Source organism: Notamacropus eugenii, chromosome 4 (genome assembly GCF_028372415.1).
Source record: "Notamacropus eugenii isolate mMacEug1 chromosome 4, mMacEug1.pri_v2, whole genome shotgun sequence".
NCBI classification, from domain to species: Eukaryota; Metazoa; Chordata; class Mammalia; order Diprotodontia; family Macropodidae; genus Notamacropus; species Notamacropus eugenii.
The window spans coordinates 186,032,012-186,058,599 of NC_092875.1; the positions used below are offsets into that span (position 1 = coordinate 186,032,012).

Below are 26,588 nucleotides of genomic sequence, written 5' to 3' on the forward strand. Positions count from 1 at the left end.
CTCAGAGTCTAGCTGTGTGACACTGGGCATGTCACTTAACCATTCTCAGCTTCAGTTTTCTCATCTATAAAATGGGAATAATAATAGCACTTACTTCACAGGGTTCTTGTGGGAGAATCAAATGAAACAACCTAAAAAGGACACTTAAGTGCTTTTTAAATTCTAGCTACTAAATCTACTTTTAGGGGTTAGGTTATTATTACTGTAATACTGCTTTCAGTCTTATTGTGGGGTGCCATTTTAAAGGGACATTATCAAAACCGGGGTGTATCTCATAGAGGGTGAACAGGATGGTGAGAAGTCTAAAAATTTGGTTGGTTGGTTGTTTTCTTTCATTCTCAAAGAGAAACCAAAATGACGTCATAGGTTGGGGTCAAGGTCCAGGGAGTCTGACTGTGGCTCATCAGACCAACACAAGCTTGGAAGGCCCTTCCACAGGTCAAGCACAAAGAGTCCACATAGTCTGCAAAGCAAGAAACAATTGAAGGAATTAAAGGCATTTGGCCTGGAAGAGACAATCTCAGGATTTTAGAGTTGGAAGAGAACTTTATTGACAGCTGTTTCCAAATAATAAAAGACTCATCAGGAGAAGAAAGAAGACCATCTATGTAAGGGCAAAAGTAGCATGAAAGTTACAGGGAAAACTTTTAGCTCAAAACAAGCAAGGGCTTTCTAACAAGGAGAGCTGTCCAAAACTGCAATGAGATACCCTTTGGAGATGTTCAACATTTCTATGACTGCAAATGGATGAATGACCATCTACTAAAGAAAGTGTTTTCCTCAATTGCTTCTCCTGATAGAATGTAATCTTCTTCAGGTAAGAGGCTCATTCATTTTTGTCCTTGTGTCCCCAAGGCCTAACGCAATGCCTAGCAAACAGTAGACATTTAATAAAGGTTTTTTTGGTTAACCTGATGGACAGTTGAGATGTATTCCCATGAAATTTCTTCCATCCCCATCCTAGAAGTTGATAGGATAAACAGTTTATAGGGTTTTCCCTGTAGTTGCTGAACTCATAGAGAAATCACAGAGGAATTATTAATCTTGCCTCTGTGGGTGAATCCTCACAGCTAAGACACATAGTTAATGGCTTTCCAGTAGGTCATTACTGTTTAGCAGTAATTAGCAAAATCTACCTGCAGAAAAGTTCATGGTGTGGGACTGGCTGTTCAGGACTGGTAAGGTTTGGAGCACTGACTACTAACTAAAGTTGTTTCAGTTCAGTGCTGATTCCCCATTCCTCCTTATCTTCTTAGGTCTTTAATAAAAACCTAAAAGTGACTGCTAGTTTTTCAGAAATGCAATAGCTCCTAAGGGAGGCATGGAGTTTTTGTTTTAATTTTTGTTTTTCTTCCCTCTTCCTTGACTTCTTTCCCAAGAAAGATTCTTGTCACTAGGAAAGAAAAACTTACTCCTGACCCACGAAAAAAACAGACAAACAAACAAAGCCAACCTGAAATCCTGGGAACATTCTAGTACCACAAGCTAAGCTATACTTGGATTTGCTCCTGGGAAGGAAATCATACCACAGAGGGCTCCTCCCTCTTCACTGCTAGCTGTGGAACTAGAGGAACCCAGGAGTTCCAAGGAGCAGCAAAATTACATAGTTAATAATTCTTGTACTGTCCTAGCTAGTGGGCCAGACTTTACCTGGGTACTTGGTGAGAAAGGGGCAACAATTCTAATGGCCAGTGGTGCAGGATAGGATGGAATCCTGTTGTTGTTGGGTAGAACGGATTTCCAACTGGAGAAAGAAATAGTTAAGCAAAAGCCATCAGAGACTGGGGGAAGGGCCCTGTTGCAGCTGTGTGGGTAGCCTCAGGGAGTCTTCTGGGGACATTTCTATGAGTTCCCTCTGTGGCAGACCTGATGAGAAGGTAACAGGGAGATTGACACACAATGGTGTCTATCTTCCCACCTGCCCTTTCCATTCCACTCTGTGGTTGGGATTGGTGCCTGTCCGAAGTGTGTATGTATGTATGAGTGTGTGTGTGCATTTACCAGAAGTCTGAGATGACAAAGGCATTCAGATATGATTGAATCTGTATTCTATAAAGGGGACTGATCTGAGACTCCACCTCAGTCATCTAGGGATCAGTTTGAGAGCCTTAGATGTTCTAACTGTACCCACTTCACATTTCCATATAGGTGAACATTAAGGGCGTTCTTCATCAATAATTAAGCTTAGAGTGCAAGCACCAGGAACAAGGGTCTATAGTAGGGGGGGTGTCCCAAAAAGACTGTGAAGGAGTTACAGGGGAGGAGGGAGAGGGTGGCAGGCTGGTACTAATTATATTTTAGCTATCACTTTCTAATTGCCTCCTTCTCCTCTTCTCTACAGCAGAAAGCCTGGGGGCTAATACTCTAGAGACAGTACTACCCACAGGTTTGTTTTTTTTTTCAGATAAAAAGTTTCTCTTGCTCGAACTTCTTGAGTTGGTAATAATGAAAGATAACTCACATTTATAGACAGCTGGGTGGTTTTCCAAGGGCATCCCTCACAGCAACTGGATAGTGTGATTATCATGACTCTCTTTTCTCAGATGAGAAAACCAAGGCAGAGGGAGAGATTATCTACCCAGTACATATGAGCGTTGGAATAAGAAGCCGCATCTTCTGACTCTAAGTCCAGGACTCTTTACACAATATCACACTATCTCTCTCTATGGTTCTACTGCCTTCCTTCTATTGTAGTTCAGTCATTTCAGTCATGTCCTACTCTTTGTGACCCCATTTGGGGTTTTCTTGGCAAAGATGCTGGGCTGGTTTGCCATTTCCGTCTCCACCTCATTTTACAGATAAGGAAACTGAGGCAAACATGGTTAAGTGATTTGCCCCAGGTCACAGAGCTAGGAAGTGTCTGAGGCCAGATTTGAACTCAGGAAGATGAGTCTTCCTGACTCTAGACCTACCACTCTATGCACTGTGTATGATAATTATATGCAGTTTATCTTGTATTTAGCTTCTTTATACATATTGTTTGCATATTGTCTACCCCTTTAGATGGTCAGGGAGGACTTTTTTTGTATCTCCAGCACTGATGACAGTACCCGACACATAGTAAGGACTTAATATATGTGCATTAATTGATTGATTGTCTAGGAGACATGACTTCTTGTTGAGGTGTTCTGGGTTGAGATGATTTTCAATTAGTGCTCCTCAGTGATCAGGTCAGGACCTAAAATCATCACTCTGAATCTGAAGACTTTTACCTTTGAAAGAGTAACTGAATCCAAGGGAAAAGAAAGAAGAGATGATAACCTTGGGAGCCAGTGTGGGAGACTGGAAAGGGCCCTGCACTTGGAAGCAGAGACCCTGAGTTTAAATTCTACATTTGTCACTTATTAGCTATGTGGCTTTGGACAAGTCACTTGCTCTCACTGGGTATGATTTGTAAAATAAGGGGTTTGGCTTATCACTCAACAAGTATTAATTAAGCACTTTCTATATACCAGACACAACACCGAATGCTGGAGATAGGAAGGCAGAATAGTGTCTGCTCTCAATGAGCTTATATTTTAACGGGGAAGATCCTAATACACTTAATGGGAAAGAACATAGGTCATTCTTCAAGATATATAAGCATATACAAGACACATGTAAAGTAAACACAAGCTAACCTTAGAAGGGAGGGCGTTAGCAGCTATGCCATCAGGAAAGGCCTTCTACAGAAAAAGACGGCCCTAGAGCTGAGTCTTGAAGGAAAGCAGGCATTCTAAGAGGCAGAGCTTGGCAAAGAGAGCAGGTCCCTTCCAGCCCTCTATCAATTAGAATATATATATCTATCTATATATCTATATATATACACACACACACACACACACACACACACACACACACACACATACACACATCCCAACTTCCCCCTCTCCCTCCCAATAAGAAGGCAAGAAAAACAAAACATATTACAAATATGTATAGTCATGCAAAACAAATTTTTACCTTAGCCATGTTCCAAAAAGAAAAATTAAGGAAAAAATGCTTCATTCTATACCCGGAGTTGATTTTATCCCTTTAAAAAATGATTCTGAGAAATTGTTCCTAGGCTTCACCAGACTGCCAAAAGCATCCATGACATAAAATTTGAGAATGACTATTCTAGACCAAGTTATTCCTGCTTAACGTGCTTTTAGTGATTGTTTGGTTTCATAACTCATTGTCTGTTTCTTGAGCAGTTCCTTCCTGACTTTCAGATTTTCGTTGTGACTCTGAATTCCAACTACCTGACTTGTCTGACTATGGTTCTCTGTCAATTCTCTATCTTTTTTTGTAACTTTTTAGACATCTCTGTTGCCTACTGACTTGCAGCTTTGTTTATAAATTTTTTGTTTCTGGTTTCCTTTCCTGTCTTTCATTAAATAAGTATTTATTAAGTTCAAAATATTGTGTATAAGTTCTGGAGATAGGAAGACAAAAACAGAATAATTTCCTCATTTCAAGGAGCTTGCATTCTATTGGATGATACAACATGATACACACAAATGGAAATTGGAGGGCAGGAAAGAGCAGAGGGATTCAGTAGGTAGCACCTCAGCTTAGCTTGGAAGTAAGATTTAACCTCCAGGTGGTATTGTTGGCCACTTACCTGAGCCTATTTAACTGATGATCTGGATCTTAGAGAATTCCTCTTGAGGCAAAAACAAACTACCAGGGTGTGCATAGAGTTGAGTAAGAGCTAAGATCTCTGTGCTTTTGAGCATTAATTGACATTTCTCTTGTACTTTTTGTTTTGGTGGGGCAGCAACCAACTTGCCAAGAGGCATGTGGATTTATGGATTCACCCATTTAGAAATGAGTTCTGAGCCTCCAACTACTGATAAATCTTTCCTCCTAAGCCCTGCTAAAGTTCAGTGAATGCAAGTCACTCTAGCTAAATATAATGGGATTAATTCTGCACAGAACCAAATAATTATGCTTATATACTAAATGCATTTTTTATTCACCAAAGAATAGATGAACAGATTATTTAGCAAGGAGGAAGTTCACCAAGGGATCCTTGACCAATTTGTTTCCTTCCCCAACCAACTTGATAAAACTAAAGAATGTTAACGTGTAAAAAATATAAGTGATAGAGATGATGAGGTATTGATGAAATTACAGAATGGAAGGATATTGACAGGGACAATTGAAATGTCAAGGTCTTGAAGTGTAAAGAAATATTTATTTTTTGTTACCACTTTACAAGTGTGAAGAAGTTATTCAATAAAACTGGATGGAATTACACAACATGTAGCCACTGGCTGCTTGAAGGATTAGCCATACCCTCAGTGGCAACGCCTACTCTCTTTAGGAGGGGAGGATTTTTTTTTGCCTCTCTTTCTCAGTGCAGGGGTATCTCTCTGCTATAGCTTCATCACATCAGTTTCTGTGCAGGAGAAACCAGAAGAAACAGTTGCATATGAAAACCAAATAGGAATATGAGAGAGACATAAAGTCCAGGGATGAAAAAGAATAGGTTTTTGCAGGTTAGAGAGGTGATCAATGTTCTCTGGCTCAAAGCCCTTACTGTCTTTCATAGAAAAGATACATGTGAGAGTTAGGGCTAGAGGTGTTACAAAGAAAACTTTCAAAGAAGCAGAGATTAACAGGGAATTTTTGCCATCTGGGAACTGAATACTTGGTTTCTTGCCTTGACCACTTGAACTGTTGGCTTCTTTTCCTGGTTTTGAGTTTTTCCCTTGCTTAACTCCTGAATCATTTAAGGCAGGAATTCCCAATCTGGGATACACATACTTCATGGGCATAGAAAAAGGTTGTTAAGGGGACGTGGAGTACTATGTAAAGAATTACATAACCCTTTTAAAATATTACAGAAACTATAGATTGACTTCCAACCAATGGGATTATGAAGTTTTTTTAAAAATATGATTGAAGAAGAAAAATCGGTCTCATTTCTTATGTGCATATGTATGATAAACTCTAGATTTTATTTTCTTTTGTATTGAATAGAAAGCATGGAAAAGTTTACTGAAAAGCCAAAGGAGGTGAGGACCAAAAAAGGGCTTGAAACCCTTGATCTAATAAGACTTTGGCTGTGGCATAGCCTGTTTGTTCTTCGCTCAATTCACCTAATTGTCCACATTCTAGTGCCACATCATGAAAAAGAACCAAGAAATCAATGTGTACAAATGCCTGGGGCAAAGTGACTTCAGTGGTATTCAGAATGGTTTGGTTCATGTAAAAGAGTGGCATTTTAAGGCATCTCTTTTTGAGACAGCTTCTAGGAGTTAGCCTCTGAAGCTGTTGTTGGGTCAACCTCTGACCTAGTCAGAGTTTCTATATGAAACTAAAACATATTCCAGCCTTGTTCAACAATGCTTCCAAACTCCAAATAGTTAGGATTTGATTAGAGAATCCCACCACTGATTTAGAATACAGACCTGCTGTGATTTGGTAGATGGACTTGGAGAGTTGACATGGTGAAAATGTCAACACTGTGTAATGAGGTGATAACTCGTGTTAGCACGAAGTCTACTTAGTGATTATAGTTATTATGAACAATAATTGGCATTTGTGTAGTACTTGAAAGTTTGCAAAACATTTTATGTATATTCTCTCAAGTAATACATTAACTCTGAGAGGCAGGTGCTTTGATTATCCCCATTTTACCCATGAGGGAGCTGAGGCACAGATTATTCTTTTCTAGAGTAATTAAACTTTCCCTTAGTCAGTATCTATCTATCTATCTATCTATCTGTCTATCTATCTATCTATCTATCTATCATCTATCTATCTATCTATCATCTATCTATCTATCATCTATCTATCTATCTATCTATCTATCTATCTATCTATCTATCTATCTATCTATCATCCATTTATCTATCAGTCTATCTATCTATGTTCCATCCATCCGTCTACCTATCTACCTACCTATCATTGCTGTATTTGTACTAAATGTCTTTCTAGCTTGATGGAGCTTGTTTTCAAGGGACATAGTCTTCCAAAATCTAAGGTCACTTCCATAACCTAATGATACATTGGAATCAATCTTTAGTGAATTGAGCTTCTAACTAAAGAAACCCTATCAGGGAGGAGGCAATTTCCTGTTAGAGAACAAAGTGACACGCAAATCTTAGAACACTGAGAACCCAACCATATAGTGTCAAGAACTGGGAATCAAGAAGAGGCAGATTTAAATCTTAGCTCAGATACTCATGAGGTGAGTAATCTAGATTGTCTTTTTTTTTTTTAACAGCTCTAAGCCTCAGTTTGCTCCTCTTCAAAATGTGGATAATAACACACACCTCACAAAGACATGAAGGCCAGATGAGATCATGTGAGTATGATTTCATTTTATGACATCATATAGATATGAGCTATTACAGTCAAGAAACCATTGAGTGACTGTATTCAAACTGGCTTCTTCTAAAACAAATAAAAGGAACAAGTGCTGTTCCCTGTAAAAGCAGATTGTCCAGAGTTCTGAGTAAAATGTAAGTGATTAGAAAAAAAGGGTAAAAGCAAAAACTGAGTAAGTTTGCTGAAGAGAGGTTATGATTGTGGGACCTAAGTTCTTCTGACAAGGTATAGTCAGGGTTCTGTCCAGGGTCCTTTATTTTTTTCTCACTATCTTCTCTTTCTTGGTGATCACATTAATTTCCATAGGTTCAATGAGCATATCTGTACAAATCACTCAGAATCTATATGCCCAGTCTTGATCTGTTTCTTGAACCCTCATTTCTGGATTATCAACTGCCTGTTGTGAATTATATTACCTGGAGGTTGCATTAGCATCTCAAAGTAAACATGTCTAAAATGGAACTCATTATATTTATCCCTAAACCTATTCCTCCTTCAGATGTCCCTACTTCTGTTGTGTTTCTTCCCAACTCCCATCAGCTACACTGATTTTGGACTTCTTTGACTCTATCATGCTTTCTTTTCTCAGTAACTCATAATAGGGAAATCTCATTATTCTGCAAGATTGAATCTGGCTGGTATGCACATCTTCTCAATATCATCTGTTTCTCTGACTAGATTCTTTGGCTGGAGGTCAGGGTCATGATTCTGGGTCTCTGTTGGAGGGGGCTCAGCACAGACTTCTCCTCTTTTACTTCCAAACTGTAGTGCTCTTGGACTTTTTTGGATTTCTCTGGTATTCACCCCTCCTCCTCACTTCCCCTTGTCTTCACTCTTTAGCTGGGAAGCTCTTTGAGGGCAGGAACTATCTTTGTTTTCATTTTGTATTTGTGTCTCCAGTGCTCAGCACAGTGTCTGGCACATTGTAGGTGCTTAATAGATGTTTATTGATTGAATGACTGAGGGCTCTGCAATGCTTCTAGTCATCCAGGTCTGTTAACCATACTCTTCTGTATTTTACTTCTATGACATATCCATCCCAGGCTCTTTATTCACATAGCCTCTACCTGTGATTCTTAACTCTCTCTCTCTCTCTCTCTCTCTCTCTCTCTCTCTCTCTCTCTCTCTCTCTCTCTCTCTCTCTCTCTCTCTCCTCTCTCTCTCTCTCTCTCTCTCTCTCTCTCTCAGGAAGTCTATGGAGCTTTTCTCAGAATCATTTTTTTAAATGCATAAAATAAAATACATAGGACTACAAAAGAAACCAATTTTGTTGAAATACAGTTATCCATTCTACATCATGACTTTCCCCACCAAAGGTTTTCCACATTGCGTGGGTCAGCATAAGAAATTAAATGGGAATTTTTTTGGAGTCTTGTGAAAGCCACAGATGACATGCAAAGGTCAACAGGTAAGACAGAAAAAGTTTAGAAACTTAGAAATGCATAAAATATATGTATAGTATTATATAATATCAACCTAGATTTTATAATAAGGCATTGTAAACACCCCACAAAAGAAAAAGAAAAAAATTCAGACTTCTCTGGTATGAAGAGAGGGCCAGAAAATTTTACATGGATTTTCCAGATTGTGGGGGCACTGTGCTCTAAACCTCTTCGATGTGAAAGCGATAACTGTAGTTATCAAAACAAGGACATGGACCCCAGGTTAAGAACTCCTGCACCCCAATTCAGTCCATCATTATTCATTTGTTTTTTTTCACAATAGTCTCGGAATTTTGTTTCCTGCCATTTACCTCTAATCTATCTTCTAAAGGTGCTAAATTGACCTAAAATTGATCTACAATTTGGCTTCCATCTAACTTGACCCACAATTGATCTGTAATCTGACTTCCATCTACCTTTCCAGTTAGATTTTATATTGCTCCTTTTCAATCATTTTCTGTTCCAGTCAAACTATTAGGTATTCTCGGTTCCATCTCCTATCTCTATATCTTTGCACAGTTTTCTCCCTATACCAGGAATGTACTTGTCATCTCTACCTTGAAGGATCTCTAGCTTCCTTCAAAGCACAACTGAAAGACTACCTTCTATAAAGTTCTTAAGATTGTCAGCCCTCTCTCCCTCCTCAAATTCCTTTGTAGACTTTTGAATAAACTTCTACTTATTTATTAACATGCTGTAAATTTACATGTTGTTAATTTTTGTCTTTGTACCTCCAGGCTTGCTCCAATGCCTGACATAAAATAGGTATTTAATAAATGTTTTATCATTCATTTATCAATAAATGTTTGTTGAATCAAATTGAGTTAGATATCCCTAGAGGATTTTGACAATAATAAAAAATTCAGAGTACACTAATAACTCAAATTAAGTTAAGGTAGCGATAAGCAACAAAGTTTAATGTGGTGAGGTACGACTTTGTAATAAGATGCTATATTTCCTCAAAATAATATTATGCCAGAGTTGGAAAAGACCTTACGTTATTGAGCTCAACTCTCTTGTTACAGCTCATATCTATGTGTTTTTTCAGTTTTTACAGAGTAGTGAAATAATTACGGTGCTACTTCAGTAAAAGGTTATATTTTTGTGAAAAAGCAAAAGAACTAGATCTTGTGCTTGAATCTTTTACATCTCTTAGTCACCTCACCATGTTGCCCTAAGAGGCACCACTATTCATATACCTGGTAGCAGAGGACTAAACTCCTCAGAATGACAGAAGGGGAGCTAACTAGCCTCAGGGGAGTGTGTGTTCCTGTTAGTTGATGGCAAAGGTTGCACAGGGGGTTTTACACTTCCCAAATGGAGGGATGTTTTTCATCTTTCCTTACAGGGAAAGAATAGAAGACATTTCAGAACAGGGAACTGTACAAACAGGCCCTGAGAGAGTATATCCTTTTTTCCCCTCTGGTAGCTGATTCTTCTGATAATTGAGAGAAAAAAGGACTGGGGAAAAGGGCTTTTGTCTAGGAGAAAAGTTAGAGGAGCTTTAATGATGAACAAATGTGAAGCCAGAAGAGTTGAAAAAAAGTAGCTGAAGGGGCTGATGAGACAAAGTTAAGTAGATGAATGAAAGGATCCCATTTTCTTTCTTTGAAGCCAAGTAAGGGAATTTTAAAAAGTCAAAGCTGATACATAAATCAAGCAATAGCAAAGGAAGATACCTGGTGTGTGTTAGAATTAGCTAGCTAGTGTTAAAAGTTTGTTCTAATAGCAGTTATCTATCTTGATTTTACCTTAGTAATGTGATCTAATTTTTATGTAAAGTATATGGCAATTAACTGTTAAAATCTGTGTACTTGAGTAGAGAGGACTCATGTGAATCTGGGGAAAAACTAACCCATTATAAGATGGCTTCAATGACTATAGAATATTGTCATTAAATTATAAGCTCTTTGAAGGCAGGGACTTGTCTTTTTTTTTTTTTTTTTTGATATCTCCAGTGCTTAGCATAGTTCCCGGCACATAGTAGGCTCTTAATAAACGTTTATTGATTACTTGCCCATACTTAACAATGTTGCTGAATAGTAGGGGCAGTTTGTGAGAAATAGCAAAGTGCCTTGGATGACAAATTTGTATAATTTAAGTCTGAAGTGATTTCGCTGTAAATACCTTGATTATCCCTAAAGTAACTGAACTTGAATGAAAAGTTGACTACGTTCATCACTGCTTGTTGTTCAATCCTTTTTCAGTTGCATCTGACTTGTCATGATCCCTTTGAGGGTTTTCTTGGCAAAAAGTTACTGAAGTGGTTTGCCATTTCCTTTTCCATCTCATTTTCTAGATGAGGAAACTGAGGTAAACAGGGTTAAGTGACTTAACCAGGGTCACATTGCTAATAAGTGTCTGATGCCAGATTTGAACTCAGAAAGATGAATTTTCCTGACTCTAAGCCTGGCACTATACCCACTGCTCACCTTGCCGCCCATTCATTTGGTGCAGTAGAGGCATAAACCAAATGTTATTCAGGAAAATATTAAGATGACCCTTTGTCCAACTGATTTTATGAGATTATCCACTATTCAACTGAATGTTATATACTATGCAGCTATTATATTAAATTTATGTATATTCAGTGCTCAGAGTCTAATAGTAAACAGCATGAAACAACTTGTTTTTTCCTGCATTGATGTATGAAATCACAAGGTGATATAATTCAGGACAGAGCTTATAATCACTCAGGAGAAACATGAAAAATTAAATGACTAACACTATAGGAAGGGAGCCCACTTGAAATGATTAGGGACAATTAACAGTGGTTGAATGGAAAGAGTCCTACTGAGGGAGAAGGCATGTGGTCTAAGTCATGATTCATGAAGGTAAAGAGAATGCCATGTCAGATCAAGCCAGAGCAATTGGCATCACTCAATCCAAAGGGTTAGTTCGGAATCATAGAAGCAATGGTGGTAGGGGGGAGAGTAGTGGTCAAATCAGTCAAGGAAAAGGCAAGGAAAAAGAACAGAACACTAGAAATTGATGAGATGATGATTTGTCTCATGAGAGATTGCCACTGGAGTTGTTTTATGGCACCAGGGTGTCAACTACCTCTTCCCCTCACTCCTTTGTATTGACATCACTATGGGTCTGGACACATCTTTCTTTGACAAAGACACAGTCCACTGATGTCTTTGTACCATAAAATTCCAAGAAAGGCTTCTCTCTCAGAAGGACTTTGAGGGTTAAAATACAAGGAGTTCCAAAAGTCTCAGTGTGGTATTAAACTTTAATGATTTAATAGGAAAGCTAATAACTTTTTTCGTGTATCTCCTATATCCCTTCCTTCCTCATGTCTGGAAAGAGTTCCCTTCTCTGTACCTACTAAAAAAAATTAATTTTGGGGGTGTTTGATTTTATTGGGACCTAAAATGAAATGATCATTTCATGAGAGTAGAGAACTCTTGATAAAAAATTTCCTTTATAAATGCAGATCAGATATTGGTTCTGCCAGAGAAAGTTTTAGGAGGTAGAGTCAAGGTTGCAGAGAAAAGGCAGCAACTAGCCTGAGCTCTCTCCAAAAGCCCTCTGAACATCTTTAAATAATGCCATAAAACAATTTCTGGAGCAGCAGAACCTACAAAAGGACAAGGTGAAATAATTTTCCAGGCAAAGACAACTTAGAAAGGCAGCACAAAAGGTCTATCTCACTAGTGTCAGAGGGCTGCATAGTCTAGCACAGGTAAGCACAGATCAGGCCCCAGCAAACCAGGAGCAGACCTTGGGAGACACTGAATTAGCTGCAGTAACAGCTCTCAACCCACAGATGACAAGGGATCAAACAACTCATCTTAAGGAGATTACTGGAGTCTCTTTGCTAGCACTAAAGCAGGACTCTGTGACTTTGCCCATACTCAGATCCAGGTCATAGTCCTAGGTGGCAGTCGCAGGGCAAGGAGGAGCCTAAGCACACCCGAGGTTGCAGCCAGTGTGGAGAACAGACCCTCCTCACAGTTCCATGGCAGAAAAGAGTGCTTGTGGTCATTCACAGATCAGAGTACAGGCCAGGAGAGTAGTAAATACCTCTCTTTAGATCATGCCACCTTGGAAGAACTGAAAACTTACAGGTCCCTAGAAGCTTAGGACAGTGCATCCTTGACCCTTGAAGCAGAGCCCTACTTTAATAAAGAATGAAAAGTCAAGAAATAGAGTGGAAAAATGAACAAGCAACAGCAAAAACTCTGACTATAGAAAGTTATCTGACAAGAAGATCAAAACACACACACAAAAGAAGATAATAAAGTCAAAGCTCCTACATTCAAAGCCTCCAAGAAAAATATGAATTGATCTCAGGCCATGGAAGGATTCAAAAAGGATTTTGAAAATCAAGAGGAAAAATTGGGAAGAGAAATGAGAGTGATGCAAGAAAATCATGCAAAAAGAGTTAACAGTTTGGTAAAAGAGGCACAAAAAATACTGAAGAAAATAACACCTTAAAAAACAGACTAGGGAAAATGGTAAAAGAGGTTCAAAAAACCAGTGAAAATGAGAATGTATTGAAAAGCAAAATTGGCCAAATGGAAAAAGAGGCAGAAAAATTCACTGAAGAAAATAGTTCCATAAAAAGTAGAATTGACCAAATGAAAAGGAGGTACAAAAGCTCACTGAAGAAAATTAGAACAGAGCAAATGGAAGCTAATGACTTTATGAGAAATCAAGAAACAATAAAACAAAACCAAAAGATAAGAAAAAATAGAAGACAATGTAAAATATCTTATTGGAAAAATAACTGACCTGGAAAATAGATCCAGGAGAGATAGTTTAAAAATTATTGGACTACCTGAGAGTCATGATCAAAAAAGGAGCCCAGACATCATCTTTCAAGAAGTTATCAAGGAAAACTGAACTGACATTCTAGAAGGAGAGGGCAAAATAGAAAGTGAAAGAATTCACTGATTAACTCCTGAAAGAGATCACAAGATGAAAACTCTTAAGAATATTACAGCCAAATTTCAAAGCTCCTAGGTAAAGGAGAAAATATTTCAAGTAGCCAGAAAGAAACAAGTCAAGCATCATAGAGTCCCAGTCAGGATAACATAAGTATCAGCTTCTACATTAAAAGATCAGAGGACTTGTAATATGATATTCTGGAAGACAAAGGAACTAGGATTACAACCAAGAATCACCTACCCATCAAAACTGGGTATAATCTTCAGGAGAAAAAATGGACATTCAATGAAACAGAGGACTTTGAAACATTCCTGGTGAAGAGATCAGAGCTGAATAGGAAATTTGACTTTCAAATACAGACTCAAGAGAAGCATAAAAAGGTAAACAGGAAAGTGAAATTACAAGGGACTTAATAAGATTAAACTGTCTACATTCCTACATGGGAAGATGATATTGTAACTCACAAGAATTTTCTCATTGTTAGGACAGTTAGAAGGAGTATATACAGAAGATAGAGGTGTGAGTGGAATATGAAGGGATGATATCTAAAAAAGCAAAATTAAGGAGTGAGAGAGGAATGCATTGGGAGAAAAGGAAAGGGAAAGGTAGAATGGGGCAAGTTATCTTACATAAAAGAGGCAAGATAAAGCTTTTATAGTGGACAAGAAGAAGGGAGAGGTGAAAGGAAATGACTGAATTTTTCTCTCATTGGAACTGACTCAAAGAAGGAATAATTTACAAATTCAACTGGGTATAGAAATCTATCTTACCTGACAGGAAATAGAAGAGGAAAGGAATAAGAGAAGGAGGAGGGGTGTGATAGAAGGAAGGGCAGATTGGGGGAGGAAGTAGTCAGAAACAAAACACTTTGGGAAGGGACAATGTAAAAGGAGAGTGAGAGAACAGAATAAATGGGGAAATAGGATGGAGGGAAATGTAGTTAGCAATTGTAACTGTGAAAAAAAATTGAAGCCAGTTTCCCTGATAAAGGTCTTATTTCTCAAAAATAGAGAACTGAGTCAAATTCATAAAAATTACCATTGCTCAATTGTTAAATGATCCAAACATATGAATGGTTTTCAGATTAAGTAATCAAAGCTATATAACCATATAAAAATGCTCTAAATACTATTGATTGGAAAAATGCAAATTAAAACAATTCTGAGGTACTGCTTTGTTATGTATTAGATTGGTTAATGGAACAGAAAAGGCTGTTGTATATGACTATAATGGAATATTATTGTGCTATAAGAAATGACAAGCAGAAAAACCTGGAAATACTTGTATGAACCGATCCACATAGTAGGTACTTAATAAATGCTTTTTTAAATTGAATTCCTACACTTCTAAGCACTTATGCAAATGCTAATCCTCCATTCAAACTTCTCCCTTCACCATATCTACCCTGCTTCTCCACCAGTCCAAATGACTTGCTCTAGTCTCCAGGCTATTTCCTATTGTCCTTCAATAGTGTCAGGGAATTTGCAGCAAGCAGCTGCCCTCACAGCTTCAGGTCCAGGGCTGCTTCTTTTTACCCTTTGTTCCATGGCATCGCCAATATCTGACATCACTTTTCAGGACTATTATGGGGAAAAACCAGAAGCCAACATTTTCGTTTATTTTCCTTTGTCTCTTCTATGGCCAATATTATGCCAAGAAGGTTCCTTGGAAACTGAATCCAACTCTCCCATCTAAGTCTAAGAGATGTCATCTCTCTGGGGGGATTCTTTCCCAACGCACATCACAAGGCACTTACACCTGTTTATCCTAGGCAATGATTATCCATGTCCTCCCATGATGGTGGTGACGGTCCCAGAATGCTCAGGGCCTTCCTAATATTTTGTTTGCATCGTGGGGAAGTCATTATAGCACATAGACTTGCCACTCCTTGTCTTCACTCTTGCTATGTGGCAGGCCTGTTTTTTTTTTTTCTGGTCATGCATTTCACTGATTTAATGTATTTGTAGCCTGCTCCTGTCCATCACGCCCTTCTTTATTGCCCTTTGGGTGATCTTCAAATTTAATTCTTCAGAGACTATACCATTCCATGACTTGCAGACATAAATTGTGACTAAAAGACTTTGGCGCCTCACTCAGAGGTGAGCCTTGGTTGTCAAGGACTAGACCAGCAGAATACAAACTTGAGCAGGTACTGTTATCATGAAAAGACTTTAAATATAGTTCCAGCACCAGACCATGCCTGCATTCCAAGGACTAGCCTAGCTAAGCAGAGAGAGACTTGTCACCAGTAGGCTGGCCATATGGTGCTGAATTCTTTGGCCTTGGCAACCCATAGAAAAATAAAAACTCCAAATAGTTCTTTGTACTTTCAAGGCCCTCCCTTCTGTTTCTGTAGTGATGTTGGCTGACTGGTTGAAAAGGGGACAGTGAGTTCTAGGAACTAAACAATTTTCAGACCATCCATAAATTTATATTTCACAGATGAGAAAAGTGAGGGCCAGAAAGACCAAATAACTTTTCCAAAGTCACACAGTTAAATAGTAATAGTTAGAAAATAGAACCCACTAAACTCAGCCCATTTTCTTCTAGGCTCAAAGGACATTCGTAGTTACAATGTGATTTTCTAGGATGAAAACCCATTGGTACACGGGCAACTGCATCATTGGTACAAAGTTTGGCATAAGAAGCTTCTCTGTGTTTAGCCCAAGCTAGAAGCTTTGGTCTCATATGGACAAGCAATAATCACTTATTTATTGATTCAGTGTTCAGTGAGCATACATATTTAATCAACCTGCTTTGCACAGGCTCATAGGAACAATGGTCCGTGTTCTTGACCAGTGGGTGCGGTGCATGGGATGGTTCGATTGCCATTCTTTGTCATCAGGTGGGCAATTTGTCAACTAGTACAACCTCCTTAAATTCTAGGACAGTAGGAGATGCATATAGTAGTGATGTCCTTCAAGGCTCAGATCTGGTCCCACCCTTTCCATGAAGCTTACCCTGACTATTCAGTTCCTCATTGTTCTCCCCCTTCCTTGGCCTTGTCTTCTGCTTATATTGCCTAACTCCTGCCCCAGAGTCATTTATACACACACATATACACACATACATATGTGTGTATATGTATGTGTATGTATACACAGATCTATAGATAGATCTATAGAACTAGATATTTAAATCTAGATATCTAGAGATAAGGATATAGATACAGACATATAGACATATATAAAGAGACATAGATATAGAAAGATAGACATATAGATATAGAGATAGATAGATGTATATATAAATAGAAAGATATAGATATAGAGACATACAGAGATAGAATAATAGACATATAGATAGATATAGAGCTGTCCTTGCATAATCACTGTTATGTTGTCTCTCAAACTAGACTGTAAACTTCTCCTTGAAGGGAGAAAAACTTCCCATATTAGTCTTGCATCTCCTGCAGCTTCTAGAATCGTTCTTGATATGTATTTGTTGATTAAATGCTTTGGGACTGATCGGTCTATAAGAACTTTTATTTACATAGCGCTTTCAGGATTCCAGAGCATTTTGTATCCGTTATCTCACTGGATTCTCCTGCCAGCTCTAAGGCACTACAGGTACGTAGATCCCTACCTTATAGATGAGAAAACTGAGGTTCAAAGAACTCAAACAATTTCCTTGAAATTACATGCTAGTAAAATAAGCTTAGGACTTCCTACTCTGAATCCAGCATTCTTTCCATTATATATGGTACAGCATTCTTTCCATTACATACCGTATTCTCTTCCCCATTAATTCTGTAAGTTTTCTTCCTTATAGGACCATATAAATAAGGCTAGAAGCAGGGGTGGGCTGGAGAGCTGATTGTTAACTTTTCGGTTTGTTAAATGTTCAGTGTGAGTGTTCACCCCTCAGAAATCACCAAACTCTACAAATCAAGGATTCTTTTATTGTTTTAGTGATTGTATCAACTCCAGGAAATGATGGCATAAATGTTAATGATGTGAGTTAAACTTTAAAATGGGCTGTATATACATTTTTAAAAAATTTCTGGAAGGCTGGTTGCTAAACCATCATACTCCTGGCTGGAATGGACCTCCGTGACCATATAGTTCAATCTTCTTATTTTGTATTTAGGGAAGCATGCCTGGGAGAAGATAGATAATTACCCAAGGTCATATGATAGTGACCTTTACTGGCAGCATTTGAACTGGAGTCCTCAGACTCCTGAGGCAGTACTCTTTCCATAGTAGCATACTATTTTTTGAGGCAGTTAAGTTGTATAACAAGGCCATTATTTAGAAATGTGGAATCTCGAAGTCTAAGAATCTTAGGATCCCAGTCAAAGATGGATTACAAGTTAGCAAGTCTATCTTCTGCCCAAGGAAAGTACTAAGGTATATACATTCACACATATACACATATGTACATACATAAGTTTGAGAGATATAGAAATTCTTCCATTCACTGAAAAAGTTCTGTACCATACAAAGACCCATCTAATGAGAGGAAATACCCAGTTCTGATCCTTTTCATTCGAAAGCATGAGTAAGAATTTACTTTTTCTTTAGGTTGGTATCCTTTTGGGAATCTGGCACTGGGAAACAGGCCTTGGCTTTCTCTCAGATAATTTATTTCTCTGCTTCATTGCTTCAAGAAAAAGAGGGAAATTCCATCTCCTTGCAAGCAATGTTCTCTCTCTCTCTTTTTATTTTGCGGGGGAGAAGTAAGCAGACATGATCTAGATTCCAAAACCTATTAGATATTTTGCCAGCATCTATCCAGCATTCTCAATCCTATTTTTCTGTGATTTGATCCCAGAAAGTTCAGCTGGGCAGGAGGTATGGCCTCAATTTTTTGATGTGCTTTATGGAAGTTAGTGGGATGTGTTTGAATTACTCTCACCAAAAACTCTACTTTTAAAATGATAATAATAAACTAGAATTTACGTAGTGCTTTAAGGTACTTTACAAATGTTCTCTCATTTTTGTCTTCACAAAAACCCTGGGAGGTAGGTGCTATCATTATCCCCATTTTATAGATAAGGAAACCAAGGCAGATAGATGTTAAGTGACTTGCCCAGGGTCACGTAGCTAGTAAGTTGCCTGAAGCTGGATTTGCATTTGGGTCTTCCTGACTCCAGGTCCAGCACTATTCACCGTATCACCTTGTCTCTTTTTTCCTTTGTCTCTTACTATTTGTTTTAGAAACATTTCTGGCAATTTATTTTTATTGTTATTTTTTTCTTTTATAATTTCAAAGCTTATTTTTCCCCATTCCTAAATATTTGAAAATGTGAACATGGAAAGATGTTAAAGAATAACCATTCACCAATTCCTGAAAGATAGACTAGGCAAGATTCAGATATAAACAGCCACTCACTATGTGGTTGTCCCAGTAACAGGGACCACAGAAGATTCCCAGAAGGCTCTCTCTCTCCTTCGCAGTCACTCTCTTTCTTTGTTTCAGAGGAATGGAGAGAAGCTAGTGGAATAGCTTATCTATTCTAAAGCTTCCCCTGCTTACATTTCCTCCAAAGTCATCTGTGTCTCTCTGTAGCTGAGTTTTTCAAGAGTCTGTCTGTCCTTTGCCCAGTTTCCATTTCCTGTTTTTAAACTATATGGGTAACCTCTGCAAAGCAGAGGAGTAAATTTTCATTGCAGTCTCTCCCAGTCTCTAGCCAGTCAGTAACAACTAACATGAATATAGAGGTTGAAGATTTACCAAGCACTTTACATATATTATCTCATTTGATCTTCAATACAACTCTATGAGATAAGTGATATTATCATCTCTTTGTTATAGAGATAACATATAGATGGAGAAAATGGAGCTGGAAAAGGTTATATGATTTATCCAGGACATAAAGTGCATCTGAGGCAGAATCTTAACTCATGTGTTCCTTACTCTAAGTCCAGAGACATCTTGCTGCTTCAATAATTATTAATTATTACAGGCATTGTGCTAAGTACTCGGGCTGCAAAGACAAAAAAAAAGATAGCCAATGACTTTTAGAAGCTCGCGGTATAGATAAGACTATATATATGTATATATATACATATATATATACACACACACACATATACGTATATATGTGTATATATATATATATATATATACACATATGGAGAGAGACAGATTTATAAAATACATAAAAATAGATACTAGGTGATTTTGGTGGGAGGGGACTATTAGTTTGGCTAAACGTTCTCATAATAGGTATCCATACTGTATGAAGTCTGACAATTTCTAGGCACACTAAAGGGAAAGGGTGCATCATTGTTTGTCAGAGATTTAGTAGCACTTAACAAAGGGGAAGGGGCAGAGTTTTTCTGAAATGAATGTTTATTGACCCATTGCTTCAGTTGAAGAGAGGCTGGTCCTGATAGTGAGGAGGGTATCTGTAGGATGAGGAAATACCAGCTTTGGCCCCGGGGCTTAAAAGCGATTCTTTAACACTATGTAGGTAACCATTGTTTTGGGCAATTATTAATCAGCTTTTAAGGCATTTAGGGACCTTAGGGTGCAGTCTAAAGAAGAAACTTGGATGGAATGTTCAGTACTGCCGTTATGGGACTCAGGAAGGAGGAGGGTAGGATGAATTGTTTGTTGCTCCTGGAAATGACTACATGGGAGTAAAGCTAGGAATACTGCTATTTAAGTTTAATTGTGTTGGACTTGGAATGAGAGGAATTGAGGTCAAATCCTACCTTTGCTGACTGCTATGGATCAGAAAAGTTTCTCTATGGTTATTTGGGAAGGAGAAGGGGATGCCTGCTCATTGTAACAAGCTGTTTATGGAATGTGGTGCAGTGGAAGGAGTCCTGGATTTGTTGGAGGAGGAAATGGGTTCAAATTCTGGCTTTGTCATTTATTACTTGGTTGACCTTGAGCAAGTAATAGCTTCTCTGGGTTTCAGTTTCCTCATCTGTAGAGAAAGGGGGTTGGATTAGATGACCTATTTCTGGAATGTTCCTCTAGAACTAGACTGTTTCAGTCTCTGTGTCTATGATCCTATGGACCCCTAACCATATCACCTTGATTAGCCAGAACAACCTCTCCCCTCCTATGCCCCCTTCTTTCTCCTTCTCTGGAACTTTTCATATCAGAATATTCTTGACCTAGAAGCCTCCAGGCTAAAAAAATGCCAGTTGGCATCTCCTTGATTACGACCTTGGCATAGAAAACTAAGCAGATGCACCTGAATGGGAATCCACTCCTCCCTATAAAACTTGGAGTTGTCCTGACACATGCAGAGAACATAAACCCAGGAGTCCCTGGGAGAGCTTGGCAAACTATATGCCAAGTCTCAGAGCAGCCTTTCACAAGATCATTGTAAACTACCTCTTCCTGCTGTGATCTGAAGACCATCAAATGATCCTGAGGCTCCCAGGTCGCATTCCCTCCTGCTCAGTGTTGCTTTAGAAGTATGAATCCTGTGTGCATATTTGTGCGCATGTAGAAGGTCAGGGGAGGGAATGGTTAGCAAATTGCCCTAGTTTGTAGGTATCAGTTGCTGCCCGGTGTTGAGGGGGTACATCTGTCCTAGTACTTATCCCTTGTTGCCCCCACCTGTCCTTGAATGTCTCTGATTAAACAACATAACTTCTCTATAAACACACCAAATAAAAGGGTCTATTGCTTTTTAACACTTAGCCCACTATGTGCCAGGCACTGTGCTAAACACTGGGGATACAAAAAGAGGTAAAAGACAATCCTTGCCCTCAAAGAGACAACAATCTAAAGGGGAGACAATGTGTAAACAAATACATACAAAGTAAACTTTATACAGGTTAAATAGGAAACAATCAACAGAGGGAAGATGCTAGTATAAAGAGGGGGAGGGGAAGGCTTCCTGCAGAAGGTGGGGTTTCAGTTGGGACTTCCAGGTATGAAGGGCAAGTCAGAGAGAATGACCAGAGCCAAGAGGTGGAGAGTCTTGTTTGTGGGGCAGCCAGAAGGCCAGTCACTGAACTGGAGTCAGTGTTGGGGAATAAGGTGTAAGAAGGCTTGAAAGGCAGGAGGGAGCTGGGTTATGAAGAGGAATGCCAAATAGAGCATTTTGTAGTTGATCCTGGATGCAATAGGGAATCACTGGAGTTTACTGAGTGGAGGAGGGAGGGATCAAGGCAGGAGGAGGTAGTTTATAAGGAGGAATTGATATGATAGTTCTTGCACTTTAGGAAAATTACTTTAGTGATTGATGGATTGGAATGGAGAGAGATTTGAGGCAGACAGAACCCGCAGGCTATTCCAATGATCCAGGTGTGATGTGATGAGGGCCTGCACTATGGTGGTGAGGTCAGAGGAGGGAAGGGGGCACACTGTGCAGGTGAAATCAACAGGTCTTGGTAACAGCTTAGATACAAAGGAAGAGAGATAGTGAGGAATCCAGGATAACTCCTAGGTTGTAAGCCTGAGGGACTGGGAGGATGGTATTGCCCTCTTGTTGTTGTGTTTGTCCATTCTTGAAGAAGATCATGACATCAGGGAGATGATAGCATGACTTGCAGTTGACTTTGGTTTGAGTGAGGGAGGGCTTTGCAAAGTCACATGCCTCACTTTCTCCTCCAGAGCCATGTGGGTCAAGTGACGAAATATTCATTAGGATGACTGGAGATGGCCCAGGATGCAGTGGGAGACCCTGGCCATTTTAGGCTAAGGCCTTTTCAGGTTCTCACTTTGAGGGAGGTAATGCCCATTCAGTGAATAGGCCTCTTTAAGAAGTGAATCAAGGGATGGCCTCTTTAATTTATTTAAAAAATAAATCAAACTGGGAGGGGAAGCCCATCAGGGTTGCTGATCAAAAGAGAAGCTGTTAGTATTTACATTTACTCTGAGCTAGGAGGGCCCCCAAAATAGCCATGAAGTGGTGCTTGGGCAGAGACCTGTTGTTGTCCAATCTATGAGCTCCAGAGCGAGATGGGTTTGAGGTTGGGTTTTTGAGAAAGAAATCTAGCCACATTGCCTGTAAACTTGTTGCCCTCTAGAGTAATACGGAAGATAGGAGGGAGGAGAATTTGGGGGAAAGACGATGACTTCATTTTGGACATAGTCCAAAGATGTCTATAGTCCATGTCTAATGGAAATCCAGTTCAAGATATCTGAAAGTTGGAAACATGAAACTGGAATTCAGTAGAGTTTGGGACAGGACAGGTGGATTTAAGAGTTGTTAGCATGGGGATGTTAATTAAAGCCATGGGACCTGATAAGATCACCAAGTGAGGGCATATAGAGGGAGAAGCAAAGATGGTCATGAAGAGAACCCTGAGGGACACCTATTGTTGGAGGGCAAGATCCTGCAAAGAAGAAAGAGAAGGAGTGGTCAGCTAGGTAAGAGGAGAATCAGGAGACAGTGGTGTCCCAAAAACCTAGAGAGTATCAAGGCGGAAAGTGATCAACAGTGGCAAAGGTTGCAGAGAGGTCAAGGAAAATGAGGATTGAGAAAAGACCATTGGATGTAGCAACTAAGAGATCATTAGTAACTTTGGAGAGAGCAGTTTTGGTGGAATGATAAGGTTGGAAGCCAGATTGTCAGGGGTTAAGAAGAGAGTGAGAAAGAGAGAAAGTAGAGACACCTACTGTAGATAGTCTTTTTGACTATAAAGGGCAGAAGAGGTATAGGGTGATAGCAGGAATGAAAGGATCAAATTATGGTTTTTTTCAGGATAAGGGAGACATGGGAGTGTTTGTAGGTAATAGGGAATAAGCCAATAGACAGGAAAAGATTGAAAATAATTGAAAAAGTGGGGTAACAGGGGGCTATCTTTTGGAGGAGATGAGATAGAACAGGATCACTTGAACAAGTAGAGAGGTTAGCTTTGATCAGGAGTAAGATGGTCTTAGTTTTTTCTGTAAAATATGAGGGAAGGTTCTCAGCTGAGAGAATGGGTGAAAGGGAACCATGGGAGATTTGAAGATGGAATTAAAAGATTTGGAAGAACTACTTTGAAGAGTGGAATAGTGAGTTGATAAGAGAGGTATAGTAGGATTGCCTAGCAACAACGAGGATCCAGTTGAGGTTGTGTCACATAAATTTGTAGTGGATCCAGTCAGAATGTTTGCTAGTTTCTTTTTGTTTGTTTTTGTTTAGCAGCATGTATGTAGGAGTGATTTGACTAGGCATAATCAATGATATGGTAAGAGGGAAAGAGATTCAAAAGAAGAAGACAGTGTAGTCTTGAATTGGTTTACCAAGGGGTGAAGAGGAGAAAGTGGGTAGGGCAGGAGAGGTGGCCTGGGAGATAATTGAGCGGTCAAGGGATTGGAGGGATGTGTGGAGATAAATGGTAGAATTATGTAAAGGCAGGGAGAGTTGAAAAGCCAAAGATGATGGTCAGAGACTTCAGAATTCTTGAAGACAGAGGTGATACATTTGTGGATGACAGCAAGGTGAAGGGTAAGAACATTATATGTGGCTAAGGTTGGGTGGAGGAGTAGCTCATGGGAAGGGAGTAGGTTGAAAAATTGAGTAATTAAAGTATTTGAAGGAGAGCGAATATATATTAGGAGTTGAGGAGAAGAGAAAAATTATGAAGCATGTACCAAACTCATTGAGGAGGGGAGAGGAGTGACTTTGGGGTCTCTAGGCAACAGCAACCAGGATTTTGATTGGGTGCTACATAGGAATAGTATAAACCTCCAAGGAATAGGGTTTCTTCAGTGATGGCGGAAGGGTGAGAACATTGTGCAAAGCCCATTTAAATCCTAGAACTGGATTCCAACACCATCCTACTAGTGGTGTGAACTGAGTCTCAGTTTCCCTGTCAGTAAAATGAGTATAATGCCTGCACTGCCTAATTCACATGGTGATTATAGGTCTCCAGGGAGGTGTATGTGAAAAAGTGTTGAAATGGAAGACAAGGTGCTGCTGGGAGACCCTGGGCAAGTCATTTAATCCTGATTGCCTTGCCAAAAAGAAAAAGAAAACACTATGCTACTGTCGAGTCCACAAGCATTTATTAAGTGCCTACTATGTGCCAGACACAGTGCTGGACACTTGGAATACAAAGAAAGGCAAAAGACACTCCCTGTCCTCAAGGAACTCACAGTCAAATAGGGGAGAAAATATGCTAATGACTATGCACAAGTAGGATAGAGACAGGATAAATGAAAGAAATCAAAATGAAATTGTTAAAATTAAGGAGGGCTGAGCAAGCCTACCTGTAGAAGGTAAGACTTTAGCTGAGAACTGAAGGAGCACAGTTGAGCCAGGAGGCAGACTGGAAGAGAGAAAGGGTTCTGGGCAAGGGGAACTGCTGAAAATGCCCATAATAGGGAGTATTTTATGTAAGGGACAGCCCAGAGGGCCAATGTCATTGGACTGTAAAGTATGTGGAAGGGAGAAACATATAAGAAGACTGGAAAGGTAGGAAGGGGCTGGTTGATGAATGACCTTGAAAACCATATAGAGGATTTTCCATTTGATCCTAGAGGTGACAGGGGAGCTATTGGAATTTACCAAATAGGGGAGTGATATGATGAGACTAATACTTTAAGAAGATCACTTTAACAGCTGAATAGAAGATAAACTGGAGTAGAGAGAGGACAGAACTTGGCAAATGATTGGATATGGGTTTTGTGATGGATTTGTGAAGAAATATTGAGGGATCAAGGATCACATCTAAGTTTAGTGCCTGGAAGGATGGTGGTGAACTCAACAGTAATTGGGAAATTAGGAAGAGAGGAATCTTTGGTAGAAAAGATAATGAGGTTAGTTTTGCACGTGCTGAATTTAGGAGATCTCTGGGATATCCAGTTTGAGATGTCCAATAGGCAGTTATATGTGAGATATGGAGGTCAGGAGAGAGGTTAGGGCTGGGCAAATAGATCCAAGAATCATCCGCATAGAGATGATAATTAAATCAATGGAATCTAATGAGGTTATTATTATTATATTATTATCATCATGGGAGATAATATAGATGAAGAAAGAAAAATGCCCAAGATTGAGCCTTGGAGGACACCCATGTATTAAACATGTATTCTTCCACAAGATGTGGGAGATCCAACAAAGGAGACCAAGAAAGAGTGGTCAGACAGACAGGAGGAGAACTGAGAGAGCACTGTCATGAAAACCTAGAAAAAAGAGAATCCCAAGGAGAAGAGGGTGACCAACAGTATCCAAGGCTGCAGAGAGGTCACAAAGGAGGGGGATTAAGAAAAGGTCACTGGATTTGGCAATCAAGAGATCATTAGTAACCTTGGAAAGAGTTGTTTGTCCTTTATTCTTGGAGAAGACCAGAATGATATCACAATGCTAAAATCAAGTAACTGTATGTCCTGCTATGGCCAATCAGATCAATACACACTCAGAATGCTCTACCACAGGTCAGGCACCAAGAGTCCATGTGAACATTTGGGGTGGATTCTCTAAATTTGTGCATCTCACCTTTCTTTTGAACTACTTCAATTCTGCTTTGCTCATGGAGCACGGTATCTCTGACGTGGGCAGGCCATGCTGAGCGGTCCTGTGCCAGTGTCTCCCATGTCACACAATCAATTCCATAGTTCTTAAGAAAGACTTTGAGAGTGTCCTTGTATCACTTCTTCTGAGAGTGAGAAGAAAGACAGTTGGAGGTATCTATTGTAGAGGGCTTTACAAGGAGTTTTGCCATAAAAGCATGATAACTATCAGGACTGCATGGACCAAGTGAGGGTTTTTTGAAGATGACCTTGATGGTCTGAGAAACAGAGGTAGGACATCAGAGCATAGCAAGATGAAATAGCTCTTCATAGAATTTAGAGTAGAAAGAGAGGTCATCTGGTCTAACTTTTTAATTTAATTTTTTTGCAAGAAATATTATTTTTTGTTGTTCTGTACTTGATAAATGTCACCAAACAGCATTTCCATATATATAGAACAAAAAAAGAGGATTGTGCATGATACCACAAATCTCCATAAATATGGCTTATATTTTTTCTTTAAAATGCAGTACATTCAGCATGTTTCAAAGATGCCCTACTCATCTGTGTTTTCTTCTGAATTTCTTT

General features: G+C 39.2%; 1 long non-coding RNA gene across 1 annotated transcript in view; it reads right to left on the reverse strand.

The window, feature by feature from the left end:
- LOC140500861 (uncharacterized) overlaps positions 1–26,588 on the reverse strand; it is a 45,985-nt gene that overhangs the window by 14,380 nt on the left and 5,017 nt on the right. The window contains exon 1 of the long non-coding RNA XR_011965916.1: positions 1–26,588. This exon is cut by the window's right edge and continues 5,017 nt beyond it. This is a non-coding gene — a long non-coding RNA (uncharacterized lncRNA).